The following is a 25513-nucleotide window of genomic DNA, read 5'->3' as shown; positions in this document are numbered from 1 at the left end:
TATAATTTAAAAAACTTGCTCAAATTCAAACCCATCCATAATATCACACCACAACTCTACCCTAGGGTGTAGGACACACTTACCAGAGATCCGTTCACAGCGGCTGACAGATATCCATATAATCTCATGCCGGTTATAAAAACTCCAGCATCACCATAGAATATAAAGAATTTTTAGCACATTGAAAGCATGACCATCCCAGGTCCTAGAAACCAGATGTACAGGTTAGGCCAGACTAGATTACTCAGTTTACATGGGTGTGCAAATAGGAAAAAAATAGATATAAATGCTATGACTACAGCATTGTAACGAGAAGGAGAATGCCATCATCCATAAAACATGTTACATGCATACATCTAGCCAACTGCGATCTAGACGAGACCATTTCCTGCTGAAGACAAATCTTACTATTCAATCAGCCATTCAGAAGTCTGGGAGAACCGGGGCAAAAGCCCCTTAGGCCCCTTTCACAAGATCGAGTTTTCCACGCGGGTGCGATGTGTGACGTGAACGCATTGCACCCGCACTGAATCCCGACCCATTTATTTCAATGGGTCTGTGTACATGAGCGTTTTTTATTCACACATCAGTTTTGCGTTGCGTGAAAAATCGCATGTTCTATATTCTGCGTTTTTCGCGCAGCCCTGCCCCCATAGAAGTGAATGGGGCTTCAGTGAAAAACGCATTGCATCCGCAAGCAGGTGCGGATGCGATGCGTTTTTCACTGATGGTTGCCAAGAGATGTTGTTTGTAAACCTTCCGGGTTTTTTTATCACACGCATGAAAAACGCATCAAAACGCATTGCGCCCGCGCGGGAAAAAAAACTGAACGCAATCGCAGACTGACTGAATTTGCTTACAAAATGGTGCGAGTTTCCCTTAACGCTCCCTGACCTAATCCGTGACGCTCATGTGAAAGAGGCCTTATTCTGTTTTTTGGTGTGATATAACTGGTATCATCTCATCTTAAATAGGTATTCGATTATTGTGGCTGTGACAACACTGTGTTCTCTGTGTATCGAGAGGTCATGCCTTTCCCTTGTTCTTTGTCATGCATTTGAAACATAATTAATAGTCACATACATTTTTTGCCGACTGGACCAGAACTTTCAGCGATTTAGGTTTGTTTCGTTGATACTTATGGCACATGCCCCAAAATTGTGATGCAGGGTGCCGGCACGCTACTACAGGGCCGCGCAAAAGAACGCCGATGCCAAGCCCGTTCAGTCAAGAGGAAGGGGGTAAGGTACACAGAGGGGCAAGGGCTCACCCCTCTGTGCACTGAAACCCTAATTTACATATAGAAGAAAACGTTGTTTTCACCGACCACAGCTGAATGGATTTTCACCATCCAGGCATTGGTTGAATAAGCAGGACCAACCCTAGGCGTTACTTCCGATTAGTAAATAACCCCCTATATGAATATGTAAGCTATAGAACACCATTTAAGTATTTCCAGGTCTACTGTATATACGAAGATTACAGTTTCAAATTCACACCGTATTCACAACAAAGCTAAAGGCAACACCAACAAATCCCAACCCTATGTTTAAGAAATAGTTTGTTGGGGCAACAGTATCAATCAGTTCCTCCGATCGGGTGACCCAAGAGAAAAAAAGTCGGGCAGGGAAAAGCTTTTCAAAACATCCCGATGACATTCCGGTAGATGGCAGTAATTCTGGCACTGACCGGTTGGTAACAACGTTTCATTAAAGCCCTGTTGTATGGTTGCAGAATGTGATGTGAGAGTTACTACTGAGCAGCATACTGGCTCAGTGGTTAGTAGAGATGAGCGAACTTCTGTTTTAAGTTCGGCGTCTAAAGTTCGGCTTCCGGTTAGCGGAGGATCCCGATATGGATACCGAATTACGTTGTGGTCCGTGGTAGCGGAATCAATAATGGCCATTATTGATTCCGCTACCACGGACCACAACGGAATTCGGAATCCATATCGGGATCCTCCGCTAACCGGAAGCCGAACTTTAGACGCCGAACTTAAAACAGAAGTTCGCTCATCTCTAGTGGTTAGCACTGTTGCCACGCTCGGTTCGAATCCAGACAGGGGCTACATCTGCCTGCAGTTGATGGGTCACATTTACAAAAGGGCCTTGCGACTATTTTAGGCAAGTCCATTTTCTAAACAGCCACGCAACAATATTTAGCCGAATGGCCGGAAGGTCAGGAGCGTGCTGGGGTCGGGACTCCAGCCACAGCAAATTTATTAACATTTAGCGTAAATATTAGCAAAAGACTACACCAGCCAGGCGCTGACAGTTTTTAGGCGCAAGAACTGCCACAGATGTGCCTAATGTATGACTAGGCACACGCCTGGTCATAAATTAGACAAATCTACCTGCAGTGCAGAGGGGGAAGCTAAGACCGGCCTAAAAAGCGCCGCAATATGTTCTGCCCATGTTTGCGTCTTTTGTTTTCCATCCAGGTACTCCAGTTAGCCTCCACACTCCAAATACATAAAGACAGGTTGATTTAGAACCGAGATGGAAAGTGGTGACAATCTCCGTACAGCACGGCGGAACACCTTAGCGTTGGCGCTATACAAGTGAATAAACTACCGTCAGTATACATAGAATTGTATCCATGCCCTGGTGTACACTGATATATATATACACCTTTTCAACATATTATACAAACTCGGAAGCAAAGTGACTCAAATGCCGATTTCCTGGAACTTCTTGGTACCAGAGAGATGTCTACCTATTCCTGCATGTGACATATGACAAATTGCTCCAAAGTAATGATGTAATACCTAAACTTTGGCTTCCAGGACACCGTGAGGGAATTTCGCACAACTTGTTTTCCTCTTTATAAGCGGTCAATTAGAAAAGTATGATAGGTTGGGGGGACCGACCATGAGGGAGCTCGGACACCTCTACTACCTCCAGTGTACAGTATGGCCATATACTGTCTCCAATATCAACTCAACAGAACATTCCCACCCACCAGTCAAAGCCTTTCCATCTGAGCAGTCCACGTACCTTACCGCTTTGGATGGACTTGCAGATTTTTCATAATGAATGCAAAGCACAAAATAATAATAATTAAAAAGATGGTTGCCAAACCATGTCTAGGATGAAGAGTTGTCCATATGTTCACCAATTCTCTGAGTGTGGGTGTAGCTAACCTTCGCCAACCTTCTAACATACTGTACTTTGTATGCCAACAAACTAACAAAATATTCATCTGTAATGGCAGATTTCGACTGCCCATTGTTGGAAAAATTAGCACAAAAGATCATCCATGATGGTCTACTGCAGGCTTTTCTCTGCTGAACATAGCCAGGTAGAACTACAGGTGAATGGCATGGAAGCCTAATTTGTCCGACCGTTTGCCATTCTGCTCAAGGACAACAGAGCCAAAAAAATAAAAATAAATGAAGGGGGTTTTGGTGGTATTTACAACGGATGCTATGCTTTTTAATCCCCTGTATGACAAACTTTTGTTGTACAGGCGTTTTTTGCGCCATGCTCACCACTTGGCAGTAGCGAGGGAGTGATAGGGGCCGGGATAAATTGACTATTACGCCTGGAAACAGACCTAAAAGTGGATTGAAAACTACTCCAGCTGCGCAGGGATTGATGGCAGTGCACCCAATTTAAATTAGGCGTTTTCTCCACCAGCACAGGGGGGGGGGGGGGGGGGACACTGGCGTAAAAACGCTTGTCTTTATAACTGACCCCCATTGACGCCTTGGTTGGCCAGTTTAGCCTGGCATTTTGTTGGTGGGATCATTTGTACAAACGATCAGACGTAAGGCTACTTTCACACTCGGGTTTGGTGCAGATCAGTTTTGTATATGCACAGACGGATCCGCACCATTAATGCAGATGCTTGTATCTGTTAATAACGGATCCGTTTGCATTATATATTTTAAAAAAAGTCTAAGTCAAAACGGATTGCACCATATTGTGTCAGTGAAAAACGGATCTGTCCCCATTGACTTACATTGTAAGTCAGGACGGGTCAGTTTGGCTCCGCATAGTCAGACGGTCACCAAAACGCTGCAAGCTGCGTTTTAGTGACTGTCTAAAAAACGCAACGGAGACCAAACTGATGCATTCTGAATGGATAAGGATCTGCTCAGAATACATTAGGGCAAAACTGATCCATTCTGGACCACTTGTGAGAGCCCTGAAACGGATCTCACAAGCGGAGCCAGAAACGGCAGTGTGAAAGTAGCCTAACTGACTGCAATGCCGCTCATGGGCTATTCTGAAGATAAGCCATCTTAAATCTTAAAATTCTGGACAGCCCCTTTAAGTTTTCAAAATCGGAGGACGAAAATTTGTCCTGACCTAGTCCTGCTCTCGCAGGTGAGGAGAGCTCTGACAATGTCCCGAATGCCTAGCACAAGGTCAGGACAGGTTTTCAGTCGCTCAATATTTATCCCCTGACTGCAAGCGGAGATACCCAAAATATAACAAAGTTGTGCAACTGACATTCATTAAAATGCATTACTTACATAAGACATCTGTAAGCCGTAGCTACGTGTACCCTGTCTAACCTCAACGTCAGCGATAAGTGACCTGAACTTAAAGATAAAAATAAGCTCCAGACAGTAAGGAAGGGGCGGCAGTGCTAGGAAACCGTACTGAGAAGAGGTTCACTGAACACATCCTAAATCTGTGGCCCACAGGAGAACGCGGTCCATTACACACCGCCTGCACCAACCACTGAGCGATTCTGTAATTATAAGGAGGGGCCATATATTCTAATGGGGATTTCAACAGCAGTTAAAGGGACGCTACCATCAAAGCATCTTTATCACATACTAACAGCTAATATGAAAATATTCTATGCAATTTTTATTATTATTTTTTGGGATATATTTTTTATTCCAGCTCTGTACGCATAACTACTACAAAAAAATTATAGGGGTCAGGATATGGTGCTGAAAAAAGTAAAAAAAATAAATAAATTCAGTATTAAAACACAAACAAACTATACAAGTGTGGTATCGTAATCGTACAGACCTGGAGAATGAAGGTAATAGGTCAATTTTACTGCATAGTGAACGCCATAAAAGACAAACAAAATAAAAAACTGTGGCAGAAGTGCATTTTTTTTCCCAATTCCACCCCATTTTGATTTTTTTTCCTGCTTCCCACTACACAACTTGTCCCATAAAAAGGAAGCCCTCATAAGGCTAGGTGAACGGAAAAATAAAAAGTTAACAGACCTGTAAAGAAGCACACTTACCTACTCCTGACTCTTTGGCTCCACAGCCTGGGCTCTCTGGATGGACAGCAGTGACCTACTCCCTATGCATAATGATAAATGGCCACATGACAACGCGCAAAATCTCAAACTGAGAACTGGCAGCTTTCACTACATGTCCTTCTAGTATTCTAGACATGTGCAAGTCATGGAGTGGAGGGCCAATAACCAATGATGCCCACATCTGACTGTTGCTGGCATAAGCTGGTGTCGATGGCATCTACTTGGATGACACTGGCTAACCACAATGAAAATTAAACACATGAAGGCATTTTGCAAAGCCATCAATCCCTATTTTAGTTAAAAGGGTTTTCCAGGATTTCATAACTGATGACCTATCCTCAGGTGGGGGTCCGACACCTGAGGCCTCGCGCTGATCAGCTTTTTGCAGAAGGCACTGACGCTCCTGTGCTGCTGCCTTCTCTGAACCTACCAAGCACAGCGCCATACTTTGTATGGTGGCCATGCTTGGTATTGCAGCTCAGTCACATTCACTTGAATGAGGTTGAGCGGCACCTCGGCCACGTGACTGATTAACATGTCGTCACTGGCCTAGGGAAAGCTAATAGAAGGCCTTCTCAACCAGCTGATCGATGGGGTTCCCGGGTGTCTGACCCCACCGATCAGATAATGATGACCTATCTCGAGTACAAAAAGGGGAATTCCAAGATCAGAGTTTGTGGAGCACATTTACAAAGACCAGTATTTCCATGTCAGTCTTTTTTCCTCTTGCGCTGCAGGAGAATTAGCCTAAATTATGACTTGACTAATGCAAGTGGCTAATTTGACTAATCCACCGGCAACCGTGCGCCCCGCAGAAACTACACCAGCTCCAGGCTGGTGTCATTTTTAGCCAACATTTGCGCACATGTTAGTAAATTTACCGCTGCCCCCAACACACCTGTGTCTCTCCCAGCTAGGGCTGCAGTAAACGATTATTTTAGTAATAGAGTATAGTACCGATTATTTTTTACAATTAATTGAGTAATCCAAGAAGAAAAAAAAATGAATTAATAGACTGTTTTCCTTAATAAAAACTCAGACCCCCTGCCATCAGTCCCCAACACCCTTTGTTCCCCCTAGTGCCTTCAGCTCTGCCCCCACCCCCTAGTGCAGTGATGGCGAACCTTTTACAGACCGAGTGCCCAAACTGCAACCCAAAAAACACTTATTTATCGCAAAACGGAAATTTACCCTGAATACTACACAGTCTATTAGTATATCTTCCATGTACTTTATCATTTAGCTATAATATCCTGCCTACATTTAATGTGCTGCCTGTGCTGTTCATAGTGCGCCCTACGCTGATGAATGGCAGGAATAATCTAAGACATTTCGGTTCACCATAGACTTTTTTCAGGGTGCGGGTGCCCACAGAGAGTGCTCCGAGTGCCGCCTATGGCACCCGTGCCATAGGTTCGCCACCACTGCCCTAGTGCCTTCAGCTCTCCCCCCACCCCCTAGTGCCTTCAGCTCTCCCCCCTCCCCCTAGTGCCTTCAGCTCTCCCCCCACCCCCTAGTGCCTTCAGCTCTCCCCCCACCCCCTAGTGCCTTCAGCTCTCCCCCCTCCCCCTAGTGCCTTCAGCTCTCCCCCCACCCCCTAGTGCCTTCAGCTTTGTGCGTTGACCCAAGGGAGGAATTCCAGGTAGCTGGGCAGCTAATCTGTAGCTTGCAGGGTGCATAGTACTACAAGTCCCAGGAAGCTGACATGTTCTAATACAGACGGGACATGCTGCCATTTGTAGTTCCACACTCAGACTGCTGGCTCTATAGGAATGTTAGTGATAACTAAAGGAGTAGGTAAGGGATGCAAATGAGCTCTTAACAAGCTTTGCCTCTAATGCCACCAGATATAAGGCAGCTATCCTATAAGTCAATGTTCAGCTCTTTAACTAAGCCTCGAGACATGACTTGGATATTAAATAAGCCAGCACCTCATCTGCAGACAGCTGTTTCGGGGTGATTGCCAGAGCTTGTTAAGAGCTTATTTGCATGCCTTTCTTACCAGAATTCCAGAGGAGCATGTATGGCCTATAAGTCTCCTCACGCTGATTAAGGAGCTCTCCCTAAGGAGAGGTAGGTGTAATGGAGGTAAACAAGACACAGAAGGGCTCAGACGACCACTTGGATGGAGCAGGGCACAGAACCATACATGCAGGAGGACTACTTACACAAGTCCAACGACCTGCTCTATAGCCCCGCCAGCATGATCCTAGAGTGCTCGCTGTCAGGACAACCATGATCTGCCAGTGCAGGATGCAATACAGGCCACGTGACGATTCTTCTACCAATAGGGAACGGCTACGAACGGTGTGATGTTTCAGAAGGAAGATGGACATTTTGGATAAGGGCAGTCCTTGCACTACTGTAGTGTAGTACAAGTCACGTGAGGTTACTTTACCGGCATGGAAGGGGAAGACTCTTATCTCAATGTAACTCCAAAAAGGAAAAACTAAAGGGAGAGGAAGGTTGTGGAGCTACTAATTCGGTGGAAAGTGATGAAGTGACCGAGAACAAGAGGAAAGAAGAACAGTGTATGAGGGAGGAGGGGGCTCCGGGAGCATTCTCTGAGCGCATTGCGGGCCAGCGGTAGACCAGGGAGCGGGAGTAACAGCAAGAGCTTCACTCCCGCTCCGTGGTCATGTGACACAAACGAATGCTCGATGCAAAAGATTTTTGTGTATCGAATTACTCAATTTAATCGAGTATTCGTTTCAGCCCTACTCCCAGCTGTCAAAATTTAATAGACATTGGCCGTGCAACTTAATATTGTTGCACGTCCATTCAAAAAGGAGACTTGCGAATATTTTTACATCTAAAATAGTCACAAGCCCCTTCATAAATAACTCCCTCTGTTTTTTTCCAGAAACAATGCACTTTATGAGTTGTGGCTGGTATTGCGGATCAGCTCCATTTACTTGAACAGGAAGGCATTGCAATACCAGACACAGCCCAAGAGAAAGATGACACTTATTTTATTTTTTATTTTATTTTTTTTGGGGGGGGGGGGGGGGGGGGGACTTTTCTGTACTTTTTTTTTTATTCTAAAAAGGGATTATCCCACAATTCAGGAAAAGAAAAAAAAAAAAATACCTGGAGTAATGCACACCATTAGTTTAACTATATCAATGTAAAAATGCTACTCTGCAGTGTAATGTTCTCCTTTCAAGATCTGGTCTTCCCTTTCTGTGGGTGGGCAGCAGCTCCATGTGACAATCAGGAATCTGCATTTCCCAGGAATGCATTCCAATAAGCTCTTGTTAACCCCTTCCTCCACATACAGCACCACCAGATATAAATAACACCAGGGTATGCAACTGCAATTTCCTTCTCCACCATCTAGAGAGGTATGACTATTTCCATGAATTTAGAGGGAGGGATGAATGAATGAATGAATAGTCTGGGCCTCTTTACCTGCATATGCGGTCGCTACGCCAGCACTGAGGGGAGGGGAGCTATTGTATTGAGCATGTTAGTCCACCACTGAATGCAGGTGGAGGTGAACCAGAAGAATGCACAGTAGAGGGCACTAAAAGAAAGGGAAATGCACATTATAAAAATAAAAAAACACACACACCTTAAATTCTTTTTACTACATGTACACTGCAATAATATCTCTAACAGAGCTGGAACAAGCCCTGTATCTCACATGGATCCAAAGATCTTCCTATTCATTGCTCTGAAAGCTTTTCTGCTGCAGCTAAGGGGGCGTGTCCAGGCTCTCCCTATCACAGCTCAGAAGGCAGCTGAAGGAGGAAACTGAGCATGTGCGGCCATCTCAGCGAGCAGGACAAAGAAATAAGAAAAAGAACAAACAGCAGGTGGCGCTATACAGATACATTTTATTGAATAAGTTAGTGGCTATACAAAATTTTTAATTACACACAATTACAAAAGTATTTAGATCCAGGTGCTGGTTTGAAAACTGTAGCATATTTTTCGTGGGACAACCCCTTTAAGAAAGTATATCATGGCACTGGAGTTCTCTGCTGAAGATACAGTAAATGCAATGAATCTACATAGCTTATTCCTATGTCATTTCTGCAGCAGCCAATCAACTTTTAAGTGAATATCTCAGAAACGAGTCTGTTTATTAGCGGATGTGACAGAAAGCTTTTCATGCTCTAATTACCTTTCTGCCTGCAGAGTCTTGCATTGCACAAAGTGGCAGCAGCCCGTGTTGCCCAGCGCAATCAGTACATCCGCCACCCCCTGCTCCCCAGACGCTCTCATCTATTCTATGCAAGAAAGTCTTCAAGCTCCGGATTACTCATCTGCAACATTTATGAAATCCGACTTTTTTTTTTCTTGGGCAATGACAGACTGCGGAGAACCCACCTAAATATTTGAAAGAAATTCTTCCTTCTCCGCGTGAAGATAACACGTCACACGCTAAAACTCTCCGACAAGATATAGCAAACCGACCTGTGCCTCCTGAATTAAGGATTTACTGGCATAACTAGGCTTGAGATTACATTAAGTGGGTAGAAAGCAAATATCTCCAGCAGAGGAGCGCTCCACTACTTTCAGAGCGATCAATATAATTCTATTTGCTTTTTATGGCTCATCAGAGGAGGCAGATTGACCTAGGAGTCCGATCAGTACACTATCCCCCGGGGCAGCATAGAAACTCAAAATCCTTTCTTGGAAATCCAAAATCTTAACAGTAAGCAGGCGATCCAATATTTATGCGCTGCTAATGCACCACTTAGAGGAAAATCTTTCAAGACGAGTGTGATGAGCTAAACTGTAGACAAGACCGACCACAAAATGCATGTACATTATATATAATATATATATATAAAAAAAAAAAAGGAATTCAGTTAACCATAGGAAGAGCCCTCGCAGCAGAAAGACAATCTATTTAACCACCTACGTCATGTGCGCATTAAATATTACACTACGCTCAGCTTTTTACTAAGTGTTAATACACTAGGGTTGTCAAGATACCAAAAATTTGATTAGATTTCAATACCATAAAAAAGTATTGCGATATTAGATACCATGCGGAAAAATAAAAAAAACACCAAAAAAAGACGCGTGCATTCCGCAATTTATGGAATGTCTGGTCCATAATAGAACAGTTATTTTTGGGGGACAAGGCGACTAAAAATGGTGAATCGCATGGGTTTTTATTTTATTTTTTTCTGTTACGGCGTTCACCGCATAGGAGTTATTTTTAGATATTTTAATAGTTTGGACTTTTCAGACGTGGCGATATGCAATATGTTAATTGATTTATTGTTTATATATTTTATATGTAAAATTGGGAAAGGGGGTGATTTAAACTTAATGTTTTGGTGTTTTTTTTTTTTTACTTTTTTACTTTTTATTTAAATAACCATTGCTGTTGTCCTGTGCTTTGCGCACACAGCAGTAGGGAGCTTACTATGGCAGCCAGGGCTTCAGAAGAGTCCTGGCTGCCATGGTAACCAAATCAGAGCCCCACGATTTCACTGCTGGGGCTCCAATCGTAACTGCCACTGCACCACCAATGAGGGGGGGGATCCTGTGGCCACTGCCACCAATGAGTTTAATACTGGAGGGGTTGGGGGGGGGGCACCAATATTTATAATACTGAGATTGGGCTCACTACGCCACCAATAAAGATAACAAACCATTTAATACAAATATAGGCGGTAGGTGCCAACGGCAAAATCACATACCTGGCACCCGACCTCTATGACGAGGCGCTGAGATCCGTGGCAGTTAACCCCTCAGGTGCGTCACTTGAGGGGTTAACTGCCACGGATCGCAGCGCCTTGTCATAGAGGTAGGGTGCCAGGTATGCGATTCTGCCGCTGACACCCGCTGCCTATATTTGTATTAAAAAGGTTAGTTCTCTTCATTGGTGGCTCAGTGGCCACAGCACCTCCCCTCCTTCTCCCATTGGCGACAGCACAGTGGGGGAGGAGGGACGCCCTCCTTCTCCCCTGAGCTGCAGAGAGAACATAGCGCACACTGACAGCAGCGCGGGCCATGTTCTGTGATACTAGGCTGCGCAGCCTAGAATTGGTAAATGGCAAATCCCAGTATCGAATCGATCCGGGAACAAAAGTATCGATTGGGTATAGATAATTCGATACCCGATGCAACCCTATTCCAAACAATATTAAAAAGAAAATGGATCATATATTGCAATGTAATGAATATTTTTGTGGGGAACAAATGAAATATAAGACTGCATTTTGCCCAGAGCCATCGACTGCCAAAATGTATGATTCTCCTGTAAGCAAGACTAATATAATTATCAGCCATGTCAGTAAATGATGCTAATTCGTTTTATTCTCTGCAATATGAGATGAAATAAACATTAAACTTGCAAATGTACTGCAGTAAAAGTGCCGAGAGACTCCCACAAGAGACACATTCAACAGCCATGCTACAATGCCCTACTGAAATAGGGTTTTAGTAAATGAAGGCATATAGCTTCCCAGAAAGCCACCTTAATTATAAAGAACATACTTTTAGGGGAAAGTTTGTAATATACTTATGCATTCTGAAATTGTGTGGATTGGCGTCCTGGGAACTCTTCTGAAAATAGTTTCTTCCAACGTCACGCTACAACGTTACAAGGTTTTCGGTCTGCACTATGGATTGGATATTATTTCTGCTGTGGACATGACCACAACTATTCCTCTTCCTGGCACATGTGCAAATTCCTGAATCTACAGATCTGTTCCCATCCACAGCAGAACGGACATCCCATCTATAGATCAGACCTGAAACCTGGTCAAGGACGCGACGTCACCGAGATCCCAGGAGGCCGATCCACACAGCTTCAGCACGCTAAGTAACTTACAAGCCACTAAGGTGGACCCTTTAATTGTGAGCTTTCAACCATCATACTAACATAAACCCACATTAACGTCAAGCGTCATAGCTGAAAAGGGATCTCAGACCTACTGCGCACATAGACTTCAAAGTCAGTTCTGGCACGATAGACTTGGGCCATATTGCACTATATCATCTAATTAAGCCATCGTGCTCGATATCCATTTTGTTCCCTGATGAACCTGTATAACAAATAGAACAGGGGAAAAGCGTCGGAACAGGATAAGTCAGGGGGCAGCAACGTAATTTGAGGGATAGATGCCATGGCAGGGAAATAGGGTTTTGTCAGGGAACATATCCTCCCCTTACCCAAGGACCTCTCTCCCCATGCCAATCCATATGATCGGGAGATCCCGAGACTGGAATTAATGCCGGGGCCTGAAACTGGAGGACCGAACCTGATTATCGTCACCCAGAAACCGTGAGTGACCACATACTGGCAATCCATTTAGATCTATCCTGGTGAGATTTTCCAGCCCTACATATATCGGTTATATATTTTATGTTGGTGGGTAATGTTTCCAATGACCAAATCAAAGTTACATTTTAGATTAGGGTTTCCTTCCAGTGATTATACAATAATTCCACCGTAACACCATATCGGTATATTGCCAGCGATTTATTTTTTGATAATAGACTTGAGGTCAGGATATGCGCATCAGCAGCACAATGTTAGCTGAGAAACCAAACTGCAAACCATTGTAAGTTACGAGTTTGTTACCTCAGAGAATTTGTTCAATAATTCAAGTCATTTAACAGTTTAACTTACCAGAAGAAAACAAGTAGTTCAACGTCACCAGCAGCGAGACCAGCGGTGGCATTACACAGAGGGGGGCAACAATCCTCACGTGACGTCCCAGTCCTGTGACACGAAGGCAGTAACTTCAATTCCACCTGCAGCAACAGAAGTGACAGTTCTCACTATGGACTTTGAGACCACAATCCAGGCATGCCCTAACAGCAGAGGAGAATTATAAATCATCCAGTCAATTTTATAAGGTTTTATAAAGATTTTTTTATTAAATAAAATCACACACACCCCTCATTTTCAGCCCCAGGGATTTGTCTACATGTGAAGGTTTTGGTGCTTTTCTGCTGCATTTATTTTTGTTAATAAAAAAAAAAAAAAATTTAGCCTAAAAATTGAATGGGACTTTTAAAAAATAAATAAAATAGACGCAATCATGCAGCCACCCCAGGAGTCCTTTTTGTGGCCAGAACAACAATGGCATAAGTGCACCACATATATTCTATAGTGGCTTTTCTTCCTACAATGAACCCCTAGAAATACCAAATTGCCACTTTTAGGGTACAGCTACACGGGATGGATTTCACGCAGCAGATTTTGCTGCAATTACACAAAAAATACGATTGTGAATTTCCTCCTAAGCACTGCAAAGGGTAAAATCCACAGTTAATATTCACAGCAGAAATTGACATGCTGTAGTTCTAAAACTCAATTCCCAAAGCAGATTTTTCACGCAACGCGAAAATGAAATTTCCTAATATCTCATCCACTTTGCTAGAGCCGTAAACCACTTTGAATTTGCTGCACGCGAATCTACGGCAGCAAGTCCTCAGCATATCCATCCCGGGAGGATGTACCCTAAAGATTTTCCCTAACTCCTGTGACTCTTGAGGCATACTCCTAGAGCACTATTCTGAACCCAAGCACAAAGCCTGTATGGAAGTGCCCACAGGCCAGAGCCATCTTTAAAGCGGGGCAAAAGGGGCAGCTGCCCCGGGCCCAGTTGCTCCTGGGGGGCCCAAGGCAGCTGCCTCTTGAGCCCCACTGGCCACTGCCTACAAATTCAATGACATTGAGTGGCGTGCCTGGGGGGGGGGCGGTACGCCCCAGGTGTCAGGCAACACAGGGGGGTGCTGCCATGCCTGCCTGCGTGCGGGTACTCCAGGCAGCGAACTGCGAGAGTGAGCTGTGATTCTCTAAGTAAAAAGGACCTTAGATTACAGCACCATGTGACCAGTAACATAGCGATATTACTGGTCACATGGCTATGAGGTAATCAAAGGTCCTTTCTTTCTACCAGGAGAGTTGTTGCAGGAGAAGTTTGCCTTAACTGTGGAGCTTTTTATTGTGAAGATTACATCAGGAAAAGGCGACAGGGGCTGTTATGCTAACATACTGTAAGCTACTGTATAGTGGGGTGCTGTATAGTGTGGGGTGCTATACGGCATACTGGGGTGCTATATACTATAGGATGCTATACTGCATACTGTGGGGTGCCCACTTCCAGCCTGAGCCCAGAGCACTGATCCTGAGCCGCTGGAGTCTTCAGAACTGAGTATTTACAGCCATTCACTGTACTCTACCAGGTGTGTGGATTTTTTTGTGTGTGTTGTGGTGGAGGGCGTGATTGCATGCTAGGGTGTGGGAAGGCAGGATCCAGGGGGCCCAAGTCAATTCTTGCCCAGGGTCCAATCAATATTAAAGACCGCCCTTCCACAGGCCATATGGTTCCTTATTATGGAGCAGTCTTCATGCTCTGCCGTTCAGGCTCGGTCTAAAGGCAACGCTTCTAGAGAAAATAAAATGTACATATTGTGTTTGATGGCTAATTCCTCTGCATGAAATTAGGGGTCTACAAAAGGTAGAGGCCTCATGCACCTCTATGACGGTACATGACAGAGCCAGAATTCAGCCTGGGTAATCTCCCACCAATCAGGTCAGAAGGTGTCCCACCGGTTGACCAGCAATCTGCTGATCTGAAGGGAATCCATCTTTTATGAATTTAGAGACTGTCCCCTAGGAATGCTTTGCACACGGTTTGGTAACCCACAATGGTCCCTGTGGCACCAGGGAAGACAAACCCATTGCCCATACACTTCTGCCTATTCATTTTATTCCTGAGAGTGCACAGAAGTACAACCGATGACATGATTTCACAACTGAAGTAACACCCCTGCTTACACTTATCATTTATTTCAAAGTTAGAGTTAAGAAATTAATCTTTGCCCTTCAGAACCTTGCCCGGTAACAGGGAGCCTGCTAATCGTAAGCGATAAAACTTTTCTGTGCAGCAATGCAGGGGACATCTCCACTTGTGCACCCCAACGGCTCGATAAATGAACGTCCTAAATCCCAAAACATGTCCTGAATGAAGAGTCACACAGAATCAAGCATCCTGGTAAGCCTCTTTTCACACGGTGTTACAAAGTGCCTTCATGAGGCTTCCGTCAGGAGGATTTTCAAAACGAAAACTCAGAGCTATGTGTTTAACAGACACTACATTCATCACCCATTAGGCACCCATGTTGATTATATACTGTATAGTAAAAAAATAAAATAAAATTATATTATAGTATCCAAGACAGAGCTCAGTACTCTACTGGCTTCATCGGTACAATGGAGTTATACATTGGCAGACTTTACCACCACGCAAACCAGATGATAAAACGCAGGTGATAATACCGCTTGTGCAGGTATGGGGCACCTGGGAAAGAGACCTTCCAAACAGTGGCAGAAGTGCCCAGGCTGCACTATTAAGCTGGGAGTGGGGTTTACCCATGCAATGTGGCAAAGCGGTGACACGGGCCCTCAGACATAACTTTGCTTTGGGCCCCAGATCTATGAACATATTTTACATATATGTGAGGACATACAGCAAATGCACAGGGAAAATGCAGCGTGAAAGGAGTCCAATTCTGATAAGGCTCTTCTCACTTCTCTGCTACAGATTTCTCTTTTCTAAGAGCAGAATAATGAAGTGATGGGAGTACTGGATCTGGCCCATGACTGACCCTGATAACTCCTCACATCACATCTGAAGCCCCCTAAAGTTGTACAGGATGGTAATAGGCCTGTAAAAATGCCCTCTAAAATGTCACTTTCAACATAAAGTAAAAATACACAGTCGTGCTTATTCCCTGTGAACAGGTGGTCCCGGTCTCGGCAGTAGACAGGCGGTCCCGGTCTGGAAGCCAGCTTCCTAGACATCCAATCCATGAAAAACGAAGGAAGATGTACTGGGCTCGGTCTCATCTACACACTGCGCATGTGCTGGATCGCAAGCAAGGATTGCACAACTAGGCATGAGACTGCCCACACGACTATTCAGATAGCACACACTACTTTATAGCTTTATTTTCTCCATAATGCCGACAGTGACATTTGTACAAACATATTACCATGCTGCACAACACTATGGTGGTGGTTTAGGAGTTTCGTAGGTGACGAGAGGTTCTTTAAAGACAACGGCACAGGTGGCAGACACGTGTTGCTGCTGTTACTTGTAGGTCATTCACCTTGATCATGGAGGAAGTGGTACTATGGTCTACCCCGTCCACTGTACAAGTATATAGCGCGCCCCCCCCCCCCTGCCAGATATAAAAGGATAATTGTTTATATAATTTTGAAGGAAAAATAAATAAATAAAACTGTTGCAAAAACTGCATGTGTGAACTTCGCTAAATATCTATTAGGGCACATTTACTGCGCGGCCCCTCAAAAGTCACACAGGCTAATGGATTGGTCTGACAGGCTCCTATAGCCTGTAGTACTTTTGCCCATCACGGTCATAACCCTAATCTAAAGGCCAAGCCTGCTTTATAACTATGAGGGCACAGCTCATGATCACTATGCCATGTCCAGATCACGGTGGCATTCATTTCACATTCAGACCCATTTACTTGCTCTTGAAATGACATTTATTTCACATTTAAAGTCTATTTCTACTGGAACTGCACAAAAGGGTAATTCAAGAACTCGGACAAGAACAATGGAAATTCCGCCTGTAATTCCTCTATCAGCTTGAGTGAGACGTTGGAGCATTTGTCAACATTGACAAGCGATATGCTCGACTGCTTCGTTCTTGCAGAAATCAGTGATTTAAAGGAACCCATTTTCAGAAGCCAGAACTTCTATTCCTTTGTGCACATGGTCAATCAAGCAGATTTATTCTTCATTTCAGGTACCATCATCTGAAAGGTGCCCATAAACCTTCCACAGTCGCCGGCTGTTTGGCCAACAGCTCTCCTTCATAGACACACTGAGCTCGTCCGAGCATTTATGTGTTCTGAATGAGACATGTGGAGAAAACTGCTCCCAGACACCTCTGGTGGAGGCTCATCTCCCTGAAGAACAAAAGGATAAGGTGTTGAAATTCAAAGTGTCTGACCCTTGTCTCCCCCAACATCAGCTGTCAGGGGAGAGTTGGCAGTCAGTTGGCCATACCGAAATCTGCAGGTTCTGCATGTGTATATATGTAGGGGGTCTCCAGTGATTCAATTTTATTTTATTTTAACTTGTGGAAGCAAGTGTACACTCGTGGCCAAAAGTTTTGAGAATTAAATAAATATTGGAAATTGGAAAAGTTGCTACTTAAGTTTTTATAATAGCAATTTGCATATACTCCAGAATGTTATGAAGAGTGATCAGATGAATTGCATAGTCCTTCTTTGCCATGAAAATTAACTTAAATCCCAAAAAAATCTTTCCACTGCATTTCATTGCTGTCATTAAAGGACCTGCTGAGATCATTTCAGTAATAGTCTTGTTACTCCTCCTGAGGAAGCAAATTACGCGAAACGCGCGTTGAGGAGCGCTTCGACCCTGCCAGCAGCCCCCGTCATATCGGTATGTTCCATCCCTACTTGATGCACCCTCGGTTTTTGTATTTGACCCAGGTGGTCTGTGCCGTGGTTTTGCGGTAATCAGTTGTAAGGGAGGCATGCCTGTAATCTAGATAGGTTTCCACACTGCATATCCCCATTTCTGAACATTCATCAGGAAATTTCTTTCCCTGTTCATTGATCATAAATAAGGGGGGTATACCTTTGAGAAGTATTCAGAGGGGTGTGCTGACAGGGTGATGTATGACTGTGTTTGTCCCTGCTTAGTAATACTCACATTGTGTATAACATGTCATGATTTTAACTGTTATATGAATAAAATTTATTTTTTATTGATAAATAGTGTGGTTGCACTCCACTTGTGTTGTGTAGTTTCAGGTGAGAATGTTGACGAGCACAAGGCTGGAGATCATTATGTCAGGCTGATTGGGGTAAAATGGCAGACTTGACATGCTAAAAGGAGGGTGATGCTTGAAATCATTGTTTTTCCATTGTTAACCATGGTGACCTGCAAAGAAACGCGTGCAGCCATCATTGCGTTGCATAAAAATGGCTTCACAGGCAAGGATATTGTGGCTACTAAGATTGCACCTCAATCAACAATTTATAGGATCATCAAGAACTTCAAGGAAAGAGGTTCATTCTTGTTAAGAAGGCTTCAGGGCGTCCAAGAAAGTCCAGCAAGCGCCAGGATCGTCTCCTAAAGAGGATTCAGCTGCGGGATCCGAGTGCCACCAGTGCAAAGCTTGCTCAGGAATAGCAGCAGGCAGGTGTGAGCGCATCTGCACGCAGTGAGGCGAAGACTTTTGGAAGATGGCCTGGTGTCAAGAAGGGCAGCAAAGAAGCCACTTCTCTCCAAAAAAACATCAGGGACAGATTGATCTTCTGCAGAAAGTTTGGTGAATGGACTGCTGAGGACTGGGGCAAAGTCATATTCTCTGATGAAGCCTCTTTCCGATTGTTTGGGGCATCTGGAAAAAGGCTTGTCCGGAGAAGAAAAGGTGAGCGCTGCCATCAGTCCTGTGTCATGCCAACAGTAAAGCATCCTGAGACCATTCATGTGTGGGGTTGCTTCTCATCCAAGGGAGTGGGCTCACTCACAATTTTGCCCAAAAACACAGCCATGAATAAAGAATGGTACCAAAACACCCTCCAACAGCAACTTCTTCCAACAACAGTTTGGTGAAGAACATTGCATTTTCCAGCACGATGGAGCAACGTGCCATAAGGCAAAAGTGATAACTAAGTGGCTCAGGGACCAAAACGTTGACATTTTGGGTCCATGGCCTGGAAACTCCCCAGATCTTAATCCCATTGAGAACTTGTGGTCAATCCTCAAGAGGCGGGTGGACAAACAAAAACCCACTAATTCTGACAAACTCCAAGAAGTGATTATGAAAGAATGGGTTGCTATCAGTCAGGAATTGGCCCAGAAGTTGATTGAGAGCCTGCCCAGTCGAATTGCAGAGGTCCTGAAAAAGAAGGGCCAACACTGCAAATACTGACTCTTTGCATAAATGTCATGTAATTGTCGATAAAAGCCTTTGAAACGTATGAAGTGCGTGTAATTATATTTCACTACATCACAGAAACAACTGAAACAAAGATCTAAAAGCAGTTTAGCAGCAAACTTTGTGAAAACTAATATTTGTGTCATTCTCAAAGCTTTTGGCCACGACTGTACACACAGGATCAAAACTCCTTCAAAGTATAGCAGAAAACACATTGGTGCTTTGGGCCACCTAAATCGGGTCAAGCATGCATATGTATGGGAGGATCGGGAGAAAAAGCTTTTGGCCAACATCTATCCCATGTGTATGGCCAGTGTAAAGGGGTTTCACAATTATTATTTTTTCTTTATCTCCCAACCACTACATATTCATGCCCCATATATCTGTTATTTATGTCGGAACTTTCCTCCCTTTTTCTCAGCTTCACTGAACTCAGGCAGGATGTTTACAAGCAGGACTTCCTGTTTTCATCTGCTTCCTGCTCTTGGAACCCAGCATGCTTTGCAATGTTTTACAGGCCTAGAGATTGTGAGCCATATGCATATACATAATGCAAATTTTATAGGAAGCTAATTAAAGGGAGTCTGTACCCAAAAAATAAATAAAATAATAATGCAAGAGCACTCAGCAAAAACAAATAAAGTAAATACAATAGTGCCATACTCGCTATAGAAAATGTACTAATGCTACGTTACAAAATGTTAGATTCTTGGCAAATACATTTTGTTATTACATCGTTTGTGCCTGTCTGACAACGACAAGGCGATCTCTTTAGGACAGGAACCTACACTAAATACTACCTTCTCTGCTGCCACAAAACACAACCTTCTGATAATCCACCCCTCTAATCCTGAGTGATATTAATTCTTATGCAAATAAGGCTTCTGGTGCACCACGGGTGAAGCTGCTCCATTTGAGCCACCCCTCTCCCAGTAACACCGCTCAGCGCCTCCCCCTCATGTTTGACTGGCACTGTCTGAAATTTCAGTGCTGGTAGAAATTACACAGGGGGATTCAGGAACACCAAGAAGCAATCCCACCGACTGGGCACCGAAAAATTTGTTAAAAATAAAAAGCAGCATTTCTCCAGATTAAAAGGACAAAAAAAAAAACGTATGGCCATGTTTCAGAACACCTACCCTACATGGCAATATGCTTACTTTGAAACGGATTATGGAAGGTGACAGACTATCTTTAAAAGGTGTCAATCATCCTTTTAAAATTGATAGCCATCACTATTCAAACAGGTGGCGATCCGACTCTCAGTGCCAATCTGCTGTCTCAAGGGGTCATGGCGCTGCGGTCTCTTCATTGTTTACATCAGTCTGGACACGGTTCATACACTGTACTTTTAGAGCAGCTGTTCTGGAAATTGCAGTGTTTTCCTCATCAGTTTAATGGGATCAAGACAAGGTCCGTACCCGGGGAGGGGTCTGGTCTGAGGTCTGAATGCACTTTGCAGTCTTGTATTTTTTCTGGATGGCGAGTCACATTTTGATGTTTGATGAAAGAGGTCATATGCATTACTCATGATTTAACAGAATTCGGTTGGAGCTATGACCTATATAAATGATACCACTTTCTGATATTCCTCTGATGTCACCACTCAAAAGTAGGAATGTTTGCCGTAGTTTTGAGGACCATCATTGTGATTAACCAGCGAGTAGTAAAGACTGTCTGGACAGAACAGCAGATTCCTCCTCAACACCTACATTGTAGGATCCATACTACTGCTGACTGGTCAAAATCATATCTGCCCTTTTTTTTTCCCAGTAATCCAATGTCCTTAGGATCAACTGGGTCATGATCCTACTATAAAAGAACATGGTACAGCTGACATTTCCCTGACATTCACTTAAGCCTTGGGAAGTATATGACAAGTAAATGAGGAACACTCTTCTGCACGGCATCTGAACCATGAAACAAAGCACCACAGGACACCGATAACAAGAAAGCCAATACTCCCATCTGGTGCCGGAGATTATCCCTTGGCTCAAGGCACTTGTGGTTCAAAGGAAGCACTGGCTGAGCTCCCTGGAAGCCCAGTTAACGCCTGCGTCTTAATTATTGATGGGGTCTATGCTTCTCTGTACCATTAGTGGATAAAAAAAAAGCTGCAAAGAGGCATCCATCTATGCAAGTTGGGTACACATTATTTTGTAATGCGAATATCCCTGGTTGTCTAGCGTGCTGAAGGGGTTAATGGAAATATGGACCACGGCCTTGAGTTTTGAAGGCCTCTTCAGGGAGTACAATATTGATGGCCTATCCTCAGGACAGGTCCTCAATATCTGATTGGTGGGGGTCAGACTCCCGACACCCCCGTCAATCAGCTGTTTGAAGAGGCTGCGATGCGCCAGTGAGCTCTACGGCCATTTCACAGCTTAAGGCGTCTTTGACACGACCGTATGGCTTTCAGTATTTTACCGTCCGTTTTTGACGGATCCGTTGTGTTTCCGTTTCGTTTTTCCGTATGGCATATACAGTAATTACATAGAAAAAAAAATTGGGCTGGGCATAACATTTTCAATGGATGGTTCCACAAAAACGGATAGGGAAGACATACGGAGTACATTACATTTGCGGGCAATAATAGGACATGTTCTATCTTTCAACAGAACGGAAAAACGGAAATGGAATGCATTCCGTATTTTTTGCGGAACCATTGAAATGAATGGTTCCATATGCGGAACACAAAAAACGGCCCGCAAAGGAAAAAAAAAAAAAAACGGTTGTGTGAAAGAGGCCTAACAAGCACAGTGTTGTACATTGCATAGCGGCTGTGCTTGGTATCGCAGCCCAGACCCATTCACTTGAATGTGACAAATGAACGTGACGTCACTGGCCTAGGAAGAGGCCACTGGGCTCACCAGAGCACCATATCCTTTTCAAACAGATGATAGGCGGAGGTGCCAGGAGTCAGACCCCCACAGATCAGATATTGAGAAGCTATCCAGAGGATGGGCCATCAACGCTGACCATCCAGAAAACCCTGTTAAAAGGATAGTCTCCTAACAGGGATTTTGAATATAATTTTGGTTGATAACACCCCAGCAAACTTTTCTGGGTTTGGAGTAGTCACTGTAGAAGAAATAGAGTATGACAAGGCAGATGAACGGCCATCCAATTAACACATTGCTGGCTTGGATCAACCAAAGTACAAGCTGTTCTATAGGACCCACCTCTAAGTCAGAACAGAGAACAGGCTCCACTGCTAGAGGTCCTATTCACAAGTACATAGAGGCTGGGGGTTCATTGGCAGCTGCCCCTCACCCCCAAGTGTCTGCAAACTTGGTGCCAACAAAATGATTCTTCCTCCAGCTTTGAGTGTTTTCTGTCAGAAATATAATGCCTAGAAGACATGCCGAGGCAGGTAAAACTAGGTAACAGAAGTGACAGAGTAACTAGACATGATTAAAGGACAATGGCGACTGTCTTCAGTGGAAAGAACCTTTGAGATGCCTCGCTGATGACCATCTCCGGCCTCTGATGGTTGTTTCCTATTACCAGTCTGTGATGCTACAGAAGCTGCTCCTTTTACCATCTCTAAGGTTGCAATTTCCTCTTTATCAGATGTTCTTCTTACATCAAAGATCTGCCCATATCACATGTAACTCTGTCCTTATGTTGCAAGTTGCTCTTTTTATGCCCCATACAACACAAGAGTACATTTTGATAGACGTCTCTTAAGCCGTTAATGTATTTTTATTTCCTTAAGACATCTCCAACATTTAAAGCATACCACTACAACCTGCCCCTGAAAAGGATCCATCACTAATGGGATTGTCTGGGCCTATCCTTAAAGTGGTTGTCTCATCACAGATGATGGGGACATATCGCTAGGATATGCCCCCATCGATGGGACTCGCACTTCTAATCGAGAACGGAGACCCGTAAGTGGTGGAGGGTGCATTGTGCATTCGCAGCCGCCCTCCATTCATTATCTATAGCTCGGCTATTTCCGTCGGGCCCATAGAAGTGAATGGGAGCGGTGGCCGGTCATGCAGTCCGCTCCCATTCACTTCTATGGGGAGAGTCTTCCAGCCACCATTTTGCTGGGCTCCGTTCCCGATATAGGTGCAGGTCCCAGCTGTGGGACCTGCACCTATCAGACAATAAGGGCGTATACTAGCGATATGCCCCCATTGTCTGAGATAAAACCGATCACTGAAGATAGATAAGTACTATCCACCAAGGGTATAGCCAACACCCAGCTGACAATGGGTTAATAGCAAATATCTCACACATACAATCAAAAGTCACTGTGGATCTGGAGGCAAGAAATCAGTCAATCCCAGGAACATGCTAAACCCAAGCACTCCTGGTGGGATTGGTACAAATGTATCTGGTTTGATAAATCGTTTCAGATGCTCTTGAAGTGAAAACCAGTAAATAGTCGGTGACAATGATCTCTCTCCGTCATCACTCTGCCATATCATTAGGGGATTTACTTTCCATCTCCGCCCTATGATTTACCTTAGGCTACTTTCACACTGGCGTTTTGGCTTTCCGTTTGCGAGATCCATCATGGTCTCTCACAAGAGGTCCAAAACGGCTCAGTTTTGCCCTAATGCATTCTGTATGGAAAAGGATCCGCTCAGTTTGCCTCCGTTCCATCTCCATTCCCCTTTGGAGGCGGATACACCAGAACGCTGCCTGCTGCGTTTTTATGTCCGCGACGTGGTGCGGAGCCAAACTGATCCGTCCTGACACACAATGTAAGTCAACAGAGATGGATCCGTTTTCTCTGACACAATAGAAAACTGATCCGTCCCCCAATTGACTTTCAATGGTGTTCAAGACGGATCCGTCATGGCTGTAGAAGACATAATACAACCGGATGCATGCGGTTGTATTATTGTAACGGAAGCATGATAGATCCGAAAAAAAAAACGCTAATGTGAAAGTAGCCCAATTCTGTTGTAATGTATAACTGCTAAATAACTCCACTTCTATATTAAGCCCTCATCGTTCAACGCGTTTCAACAGGACCACCTGTCTCATCAGGAGCGTCAGGGATGGTACGGAGAGGAGTAAGGCAGTAAAGAAGAGGACCCAGATGATGGTGCAGGGTCCCCTGCAGAAACGTCCAGATGGACATAAGAAACAGATAAATAGCCGATGTAGATCTCAACTGATGGGGTCGGATCCCATCGGGGGAAAGTACAGGTAAGTAACAAGATACAAGAATTGCAGCCTCACTTGGTGGTGTGACTGCACGTCCGGCTCTGGTTTGGCCGTGAATATGAGATGAAACAACCCCTTTAAGAAACGACTCACATGACCCCCACTGATCAGCTGTTTGAAAAGGTGGCCAGGTGGAGCGCAGCAGTCTCTTCATTAACCGACACAGTGCCATAAATATTGTAGTGGCTGAAGGAGACAAAGCTGCAGTAAACTGCAGTACCGAGCACAGCCACTACAAAATGTATGGCACTGTGCCGAAGTGATAATGTTTATACTGCATGATCCTGTCAAAGTGCAGAGGACACAGCAGCTGCAGAGAGAGCAGAGCCTCTAGATGTATTAGTAACGCCCTGTTGCCTTTAGCTGCCTAGTGCACATGCAGCAGGTGAGACAGCTATATAGGCACAAATCTGCTAAGAGATGCCGGTTAAAAAAAAAAAAAAAAGGTCACGCATTCCGCCGCAGTGTCCCCGGCTCTAATGGGTGGTTTTTAGCGCTGCCCTAGCCTTTAAAAAACAGGCTGGCGCAGCGCTAAAGACCGCCCATTTGTTCCAGTGACAACACTGGGCTCACACAGGTACATCGGGTGTCCGGGAAGGTTTTAGACCAGGTCTCAGCTCTCTAGGATGTACCGTTCCTGAGATATTCCCCAAAAAAATGCATTATCCAATAGAAGCTTGGTCACATGACCCTTATCAGCCAATAGAAGCTCGCAGGCCCTTAGCTTCCACATACACCGTTTTACTCCAGGTTTCTGTCAGTCATATTGGTGTTTGACCGTGACGCGGTTGCCATGCAGACTGGCTCCCAGGGGCAACGTGTCGTTTGCACGTGCACTTCCCTTTTAAGGTGTGCCTCCCTGCTGTTTGGTGAGCAAGGGGTTAATCTTCTGGCTAGTGGGGATTAAGGAGTTTCCTGGGTGTGGCCACAAGCTCAATTTAAACCTGTGGCTTGCTGGCTGGGTGCAGTAGTTCTACAGCCTGGTTTGGTGATGGAGCTCTGCTCCTTGCCTGGGTGTTCCAGCCCAGTCCTTTAAAGGGATTCTGTCACCAGGATTAACGATATGTAGATATTTATATGTGCCCATTAGTCTTCATACAGTGTTTACAATGATCCCTCTGTTTATGCTCTGTGTGCCTTATATTCTTATTCATATG

At 44.4% G+C, this 25513-nt stretch overlaps 1 protein-coding gene across 3 annotated transcripts in view; it reads right to left on the bottom strand.

Moving 5' to 3' along the window:
* Positions 1–25513, bottom strand: part of OSBPL3 (oxysterol binding protein like 3) — a 254094-nt gene that overhangs the window by 189030 nt on the left and 39551 nt on the right. For all 3 annotated transcript variants that reach the window (XM_040433631.1, XM_040433629.1, XM_040433633.1), the window contains exon 2: positions 12839–12963. The gene's annotated coding sequence lies outside the window, so the exon portion shown is untranslated. The remainder of the gene's footprint in view (positions 1–12838; positions 12964–25513) is intronic.

The sequence above is a fragment of the Bufo bufo genome, chromosome 5 (assembly GCF_905171765.1).
Source record: "Bufo bufo chromosome 5, aBufBuf1.1, whole genome shotgun sequence".
NCBI classification, from domain to species: Eukaryota; Metazoa; Chordata; class Amphibia; order Anura; family Bufonidae; genus Bufo; species Bufo bufo.
This window is presented reverse-complemented; position numbering and strand designations above follow the sequence as displayed.